Source organism: Lactuca virosa, chromosome 3 (genome assembly GCF_052849685.1).
Source record: "Lactuca virosa cultivar CGN04683 chromosome 3, Lactuca_virosa_CGN04683_v6, whole genome shotgun sequence".
Lineage (NCBI taxonomy): Eukaryota > Viridiplantae > Streptophyta > Magnoliopsida > Asterales > Asteraceae > Lactuca > Lactuca virosa.
In genome coordinates this window covers 424,776,434-424,784,171 of record NC_136428.1, presented here as the reverse complement: position 1 = coordinate 424,784,171, position 7,738 = coordinate 424,776,434, and positions in this window count along the sequence as shown.

Below are 7,738 nucleotides of genomic sequence, written 5' to 3'. Positions count from 1 at the left end.
TTGGGAGGCAGGATCATTTTGGCATATAGCTTTTCTAAAACTCAACAACCAAGCCAACGTGATCATTCTACACACCCCTCCCGTAAGTAGATCAATCAGTATTTTGACTTGGAATTACTGATAAATCTTATTTATAGGCTCAAAATAATGAATTATGACTATAAATATAAGTTAAACTGAAAACAAAAGAGTGTAGCTTAACTTACAAAGATTTCCTAGACAAAGTTCTGAAATTGCATTGGCAGAACTCCGGCCTGATAGCTACTAGTTGTTGGGCCCTCCATGTAACAGACCAAAACCTTAGGTAAAATTTTTTCATTTAATACTAGAAATTATATCCATATTTGTTTCCCAAAAATTCCATTACATAATACATTATTCAAAAGATCAGAGTATCCATAATAACTAGTGCGGAATACTTGAGAGTGCACGTTGCGCCATCAAGCCGGGCTCTTTCCCTTAGAGCCAGAAGTACCTAAAACACCCAACAAACTGTAAGCAAACGCCTAGTGAGTTCCCCAAAATACACAACACATACAGTCACATAAAAACCATGTAATAGATAGGTATACATGAACTGCCATGGACTCCCTCTATGGTCTTTACTTAGAATGTCATGGGATCCCCCCATAGTCTGATAACCAAGTGACATGGGCTCCCCCATGGTCTTTTCCTGGAATGCCATGGGTTCCCCCCAGGGTCTGATAACCAGGTGCCATGGGCCCCCCATGGTTTTCACATAGAACAATCCATACCACAAAGCATACAAATGCATATCAACTAATTACTACATATCATATAATGGGTCAGCATTGGTGCCTTCGACCCATTGGTAAGATGAGAAGACTCACCTCAGTCTGCTGAACAGAAAAAGTTGCTCGACTACTAGCCTAAAATCTCACACCGAACAAATATACAAACACCCTAATTAGAATTAAATCACAACTTAGACAAAGGCCCAATATCCTAATCTAAGGCCCACCATCCAAGCCCAAAGTTTAACCTACATTAATGGGGCCAAGAGTAAAAGTCCAAACTACAATGGGCCACATGGCCCAATATGGTCCAAGCATGACATCAATGCCCCAACAAGAACGAGAGTCCAATATCTCCGACTGGGACCAGGCCCTAAGCTGAATAGGGCCCAATAAGCTTGCAATCCCAACGAAGCCCAACTCTCATTTCTTGCGTACGCCCAACGTACCACATCAGTACTTTTAGCGTACTCGACCCTTTGGCCGTACCCGCTGTGTACTCGACCTTACGCCCAATGTACAACCAGCCCAAGCACAAAAGTCCATTAAGTGCTTAATGCTCAAGATTTCAATGTCCAACTTCAGATCTGAGTCTATTATGATGTCCTAGGGCATAAAGTTGGCAACTTTATGCCCTTGAATGCCACATGGATCCGCAATACTTCATTTCTTCCATTAAGGCCACCTTTGAGACCTTTAACTAATGCATGGTCTCAATACAACCTTCAAGATGGCAACTTTATGCATCAAGCATGCTCAAGGAGCTTAGATCTAACAATCCTAGCCTCTGGAGTTTCACAACTCACAAAAGAGGGTCTAAGAACCAAAATAGACTTCATAACAAAACCCTAGCTCCAACTAGCAAAAGAGATGGAAAGGTTTGAGCTTTTTACCCCCACAAGATTCCCAATAAGCTCCAAATGCAGGATCCAAGAGCTTTTCCATGTCCAAGGCTTGCTTCCACTTCCTTCTCCTTGCTAGAACACCAAAAAGGAGGTATTTGAGGCACTCACAAGCTCAAGAGGCACACACCAAGGATTTTAGGGTTTTAGGGACGTTAGAGAGTGATGGAGGATGATTAGGGTAAGGTCCAAATGACTTAAGGACGTTTATATAGGTCTCAAATCTGAATATTAGGGTTTTAGTCCTGAGCCACGTATGCCACGCGTACTGCTTGGTACGCCCCACATACGTGTTGCACACCCGCGATCACTTTCCCCAGTACGAGCGTACACCTATGTACGCCCAGTGTACGTAGGGACCTTTTTGCAAAGAAAATTCATTCCAGGGGAAAAAGAGTAAATACCTGAACCTTGATCATTACACTCCAGGGCCTTAAAGCTTCACCAAACTATGCTAAATACTAAGGAGATTTCGGAACTATAACTCAGAATTGTGTGAGACAGAATTGGAGGGTGTGAGGGAGAGAATGAGGGTTGTTTCCCTTTTATAGGCAATTTTTGGGGTGCACGACGTGAAAATTGGGTGCACGTCGCGCATTTTAAGGTGACTTCTCCCCAACCATTTTTGTGACATGTGACAGGCTCTCCGTGGTCTGCAGTTTCATCTTCTAGAAGCGCACGTCGCGCACCTGGCGCGCACTGCACACGACGCAAAATGCAGATTTTGTAAATTCCATAACTTCTTCATATTAACTCCATTTTTTACCATCTTTTTTTTGCACGCGTAGCTCTCAATGAGTACTACAACTTTCCTTTAGGTTGTATTAGCTAATTCTGTGACAACCGTTAATTTTGGTCAAAAAAAGTGAACAAAAGTCAACCAGGTCAACTCAACTCGTATTAGAAATTTAGGAGGAATGTGATATTCTCTAATGTTTCTAATGTACTATTGGCAAGTTATAATACAAAATACCTCTCTTGTTACCAATTATTGAGTATAAACCCTAGTTAGGGTTAGTAACGTAAAAATTCGATAATTCAATCATATATTATTTAGGTATAAATAATATTCATAACACCATGTAGTTGAGTTCATAAACTTTATACTACATGAAAAATTCATAACAAAGGTTACATATACAGATTTTTGGTGAATTCGTCACTAAATGCGACAGATTCTATACCCGGCTTAAACACTCAAAAGTTAACGAAAAGAATTAGGAATTTTCATAACTTTCGTGTAATGTGTTATTATTTTTTATGATAACGATTTTTATAATAATTTGAATTTAAATTATTCAAATTAAGTAAATATACATCATTTTTACCATACTTTTTATAAAAATCACCAACTTTTATAAAAATTACCCATTCTTTTATAAAAATAAAAGAAACAACTTTTGTTTTATATAATTATTACACTTTTATAAAGAATTAATATTTTAATCAAGAAAAAACGTCAAACCTAACTATTTAATTCCATGAGGCCATACCCTACCTCCTCCCCCCATACCCACCCCTACCCTCCCCCTCCTTTATGTTCGGCCGACCCCCCCCCCCCTTCACTCCATCTTCTTCATCTCCTCTCAAGAACAAGCTTTTCCACTCAAAATTAATATCCATAAGTTGGTTCTTGATCTTTTGGTAAGTTTTTCCTTACTAATCTAGTGATTTTATATACATATATACTAGTTTTGTTACAATTGTACATTATGTTGTGATACTGTTCATGAAGTCATCCACCCCCAGACGTTTCCGCCATCCAGGTTTGGGAGTGTGACAAATTTTGACTTTATTTTTCGTCCCTACTTTTTATGATTAAATGATTTTGCTAAAATCACAACTCTCTCATACGGACTCTGTTTTGACATTCTTTTTCTCAAAATTCATATCTTAAAGAGTATTACAATTTTTCTTTTGGTGACTTTAGCTAAAAATCAACCGTTCTCTTCGTAGATTTTTATGTCACACATTCCTTGTGCGCGGCTGACTTTTATATCTTATAAAAACCATATCTAACTCATACGGAGTTGGATTTCTATGAAATTTATATTTTTGAGATCGGAACGACGTGCTCTCTCTCTCTCTCTCTCTCTCTATATATATATATATATATATATATATATATATATATCTTTTGACGCACTTATTTTTACGATTTACGGACGATTCAATTTATTGAATTCCAATGGAATGCGAAAATGGGGTGTTACAACATGATAACCAGAAAAAAAAATTTAACATACATAAGTGTGTCCAAACAAGCACATACAAAACTTTTCCTAAACTCCACTAGGATTTTCGCTTCTCTTCTAGGCGTTTTAATAATAACAACGTGCTTTACTGAGCACAATATAAAGTTTCCTAGACTTTTCTTCCATGATTCTTCTCGTGTATATTTTTGATCTAATATATTCTAACGCCTTTCCTAGGTTACTAGGAATTCTACTTCCAAATTCTTCGTATTTCTTTCCATATAGTCCCCAGTCTGTAGGGTATATTATAACTGAATGTACTTTGGTGGTATGGAGACAAACATCCTTCAATTAATTTGTAGCACCTGTTGACATATGCCAATCACCAAACATATAATCCTATATCTTCACTTCATCATCTTTTATTTTGTAGGATTTAATCCTAAAAAGTCTCCTTCTTAGCTGCATGTTTTTCACGTCTACTTCATAAGATTCAATCCTAAGAAGTCTACATTTTTGTTGTACCTTAGCATCTTTGTGCAATATTATGGATGTATCGCCACTTTAGCTAAATGTTCTAACTTTACTTAAACAAGTAAGTTCATTAGCACTTCACAAACTAATAACTAATTTCATCATCCTAGTCATGTATGTTAAAATCGGCTTAACACAATATGGAATTCTAATATAGATGTGCTAGAAATCAACTGTCATTCGGTCTTATTAAATAGCAAGTCAGAGCATCATTTATATGGTACATATCAGCTCTTAACACACCATTCTAATTGCATACTACATCGTAACGATAGACAAAGTATCAACCTATTGAGTTTGGGGAACTCTGTTAGCCGCAAACTTTTTGTTTTTCTTGAATTCTCTGAATTCTTCATATCATCTCATATAACTACAACTTCGATGTTGTTGATGTATTTATCAGCATCTCCAATACTTCTAAATCCATAAGCCATCACTGCTTTAAACTGGTCGGCGGTAGAATCGCCAAGTGGTAGGGTGACTTCATGGATCACACCAAAGTCTTATCACCCAGCCACTTGTCGACGTACTTTAAACGTATGATACCTTTCTAAAGGTACTATCACTTCACCAAACACACTCTAAAGGTACGATACCACTCTATTGGTATTTATATACTATTTATGAAGTTACCAATTCATGGTCTGCAATAGACCTTAAATCTTCAAATGATAGTAACCTAGGTAGGCAACCTTAAGCATGCTATAATGGTTAACTCACAGATTCGGGCGAGTCAATTTAGAGATAATAAACGTTAAAAACGACTTTTTGATAGAAGATTATTTAGAATAAATAATCTTAACTAAGCTATAGTATATGTTACAAGGGTTCCATACATATAAAGAACGTGGAAATCCGAGTTATAACGAAGAAGTTATGACCCGTCGAAGTTTTACAGCTAAACCGACACGGTACCGCGTAACGTAAAAAGTGAATTTTTGATAAATTACTTTTTAGCCTTAGGGATCTAAAAGAAAGTCGTAGTATATGTTAAAACGAGAACGTACATAAAAAGAACGTCCAAATCTAACTTCATATGAGGAATGTTATGATTTTTCTAATATTTGACATAGTTGTATGCAACACGGAAATCGAATTTTAGATCGATCAATTTTTAGCCAACACAATCTAAACGAGAATCGAATATCTCACTAAGAGGAGCTCAATGATATAAAGACAGACAAAAACGGACGTCGGATGACAAAGTTATGAATTTTTAACGGACTTTATCTGTCTAAGCTTGTTAAAATATAACTTTAAAAATAAAGTCAAAATTAGCCGACTGGGTCTAAACAAAAGTTATAGATCACGTCGCTACCTACATGTGGATATAAGGAACGTCGAAAACAGAGATCGTATGCGAAAGTTACGGAATTTAGAAGTTAATTAAATTATGAGAAGATGCGAGGCTGACACGTGGCGCAATGCTGACCCTCGCTTTCTCTCCACGGCTTCGCTTTGGTTGCCGACACCTGGCCCTCGTATGCACAACGTAAGGCCTCATACGCGCAACATATCTTGAGTTTTGTCCCTTTTTCTCCTTATTCTTGGAGGTTGCAATGGATGGATCTCATAAATCTTGCAACTTTATGAATCTCCAGGACAATGTGATCTTGTAGTGGTTTGGATCTGGTCTTTATCCAAGTTTTGATGCCATGCATGGAGCTTAGGTCATAATTTTCCCCTTCTGACCCATGTTGGGTTCAAGACATGCATTGGACATGCATGTCTGTAAAGCACCAACCTTTGGGATGGTTTTGAGGCTAGAATATCTTCTGGAAAGGTTGGGTTTCAGATCTCAAGGATTTTGTGCTTAATGGTTAAACCCTTGAGTCTACAAGTTTTGTGGAGGGGTTTTTGAGCATATGGAGTAGCCCCAAAGGATAAAGTTGGAAACTTTATCATTTTAGACAAAATTTGAGTTTAGATATGAGCCTTAGAGTCCCTGGAATCGAAGAAATAGTTGAATGTATTAAGCTGGGCAAAAATCGACAAGTTTGCCAACCAACTCGGCGTATTGGCTAGGGTTTTCTCGACCTTCTGACTTCTATAGGAACTCGTCATGTTTATGGGTGCACTCGACGAGTTGGGTCAACATGGACAGTTGACCTTGACCGATGACTTTGACTTTGACCATGTTTGTCACACCCCCAAACCAAGGATGGCAGAAACGTCCGGGGGTGAGAATGACTTCATGTATAGTATCACAACAACAATTATAATAGTGCTCATAGTAAATACAATCATCATAAATATATTTGAAAAAGTTACACCATAGTATGAGTTTACATGTTCCCAAATCAATTACATTATGATGACAAAAATGTATAAACTGACGTCTTGCGTCCCATCCTCAAAATGTTGTTGGTTACCTGTTTCACTGGTTTCCTGAGAATACAAGTAGTTTTGAAAGAATGTCAACAATTAAGTTGGTGAGTTCATAAGCTTTTAGATGTAGAGTTTGAAAACCTTTATTTGTAAATGTAACGTATACTTCAAGAAAAATCCAATGTTTTCCTTATGAAAAGTCGTGTAGTCTTAAATCCCAAGACCGAGTGTATGGGCGTATTTTGTACTTATAACGTATTTGTAATTGTAATGTGTACCCAAGAAAAATCCAATATTTTCCTTATAAAAATTCGTGTAGTCTTAAATCCCAAGATCGAGTGTATGCAGTTTTAGATAGATAAAACCCCTTTTTAAAGTAGAATTTTCCCGTAAACTTGAAATGTTGTTAACTCCCTATGTGAGTCGTTATAATTATACTATAACTAGAATGAACCTGCTACAACATTTTTCAGACGTCAAGATCCTATGACTTTTGTCACCCGTAGACCTGCAGGTCCCGTTGTAGCTAGCAGCAAGGTGTGGGGTGTCAATCCCAATATAGATCTATATACAATTATCACGCTCTCCCTACAAGAGATTCTGGTTATAACTTACAGGAATTTTTAACCCGTACTCTAAGAGTACAATTGAAGAATTGTCTCACAACTTACGTTAACGAGTTTACGTGTGGTTTGAATATAAAATCTTTTTGTGTGGTGGAAATAAATCCCTTTCTTATGTAGTAGTTTGAAAAGTGCAACCCATAAACTATACTTCTTATGTTTCATCTAGTATGTTTGTAATGATAAAGGACCCTTACAATTCAGTGAGTAATTTATGTTATGTAACTCAACAGAAAACACTTGTAAAAGATAGAGTCATCAAGGATAAACACTTTGCTCAACATGTTACAAAGTGTTATGTAAGTTGTAAACTGTTAACTAGTTTTTAACCATTCTGCACTGTTTTAAAAAGATCATAGAAAAATCATACGAAGTTGAAAACTAAATCCGTAAACTCTGAG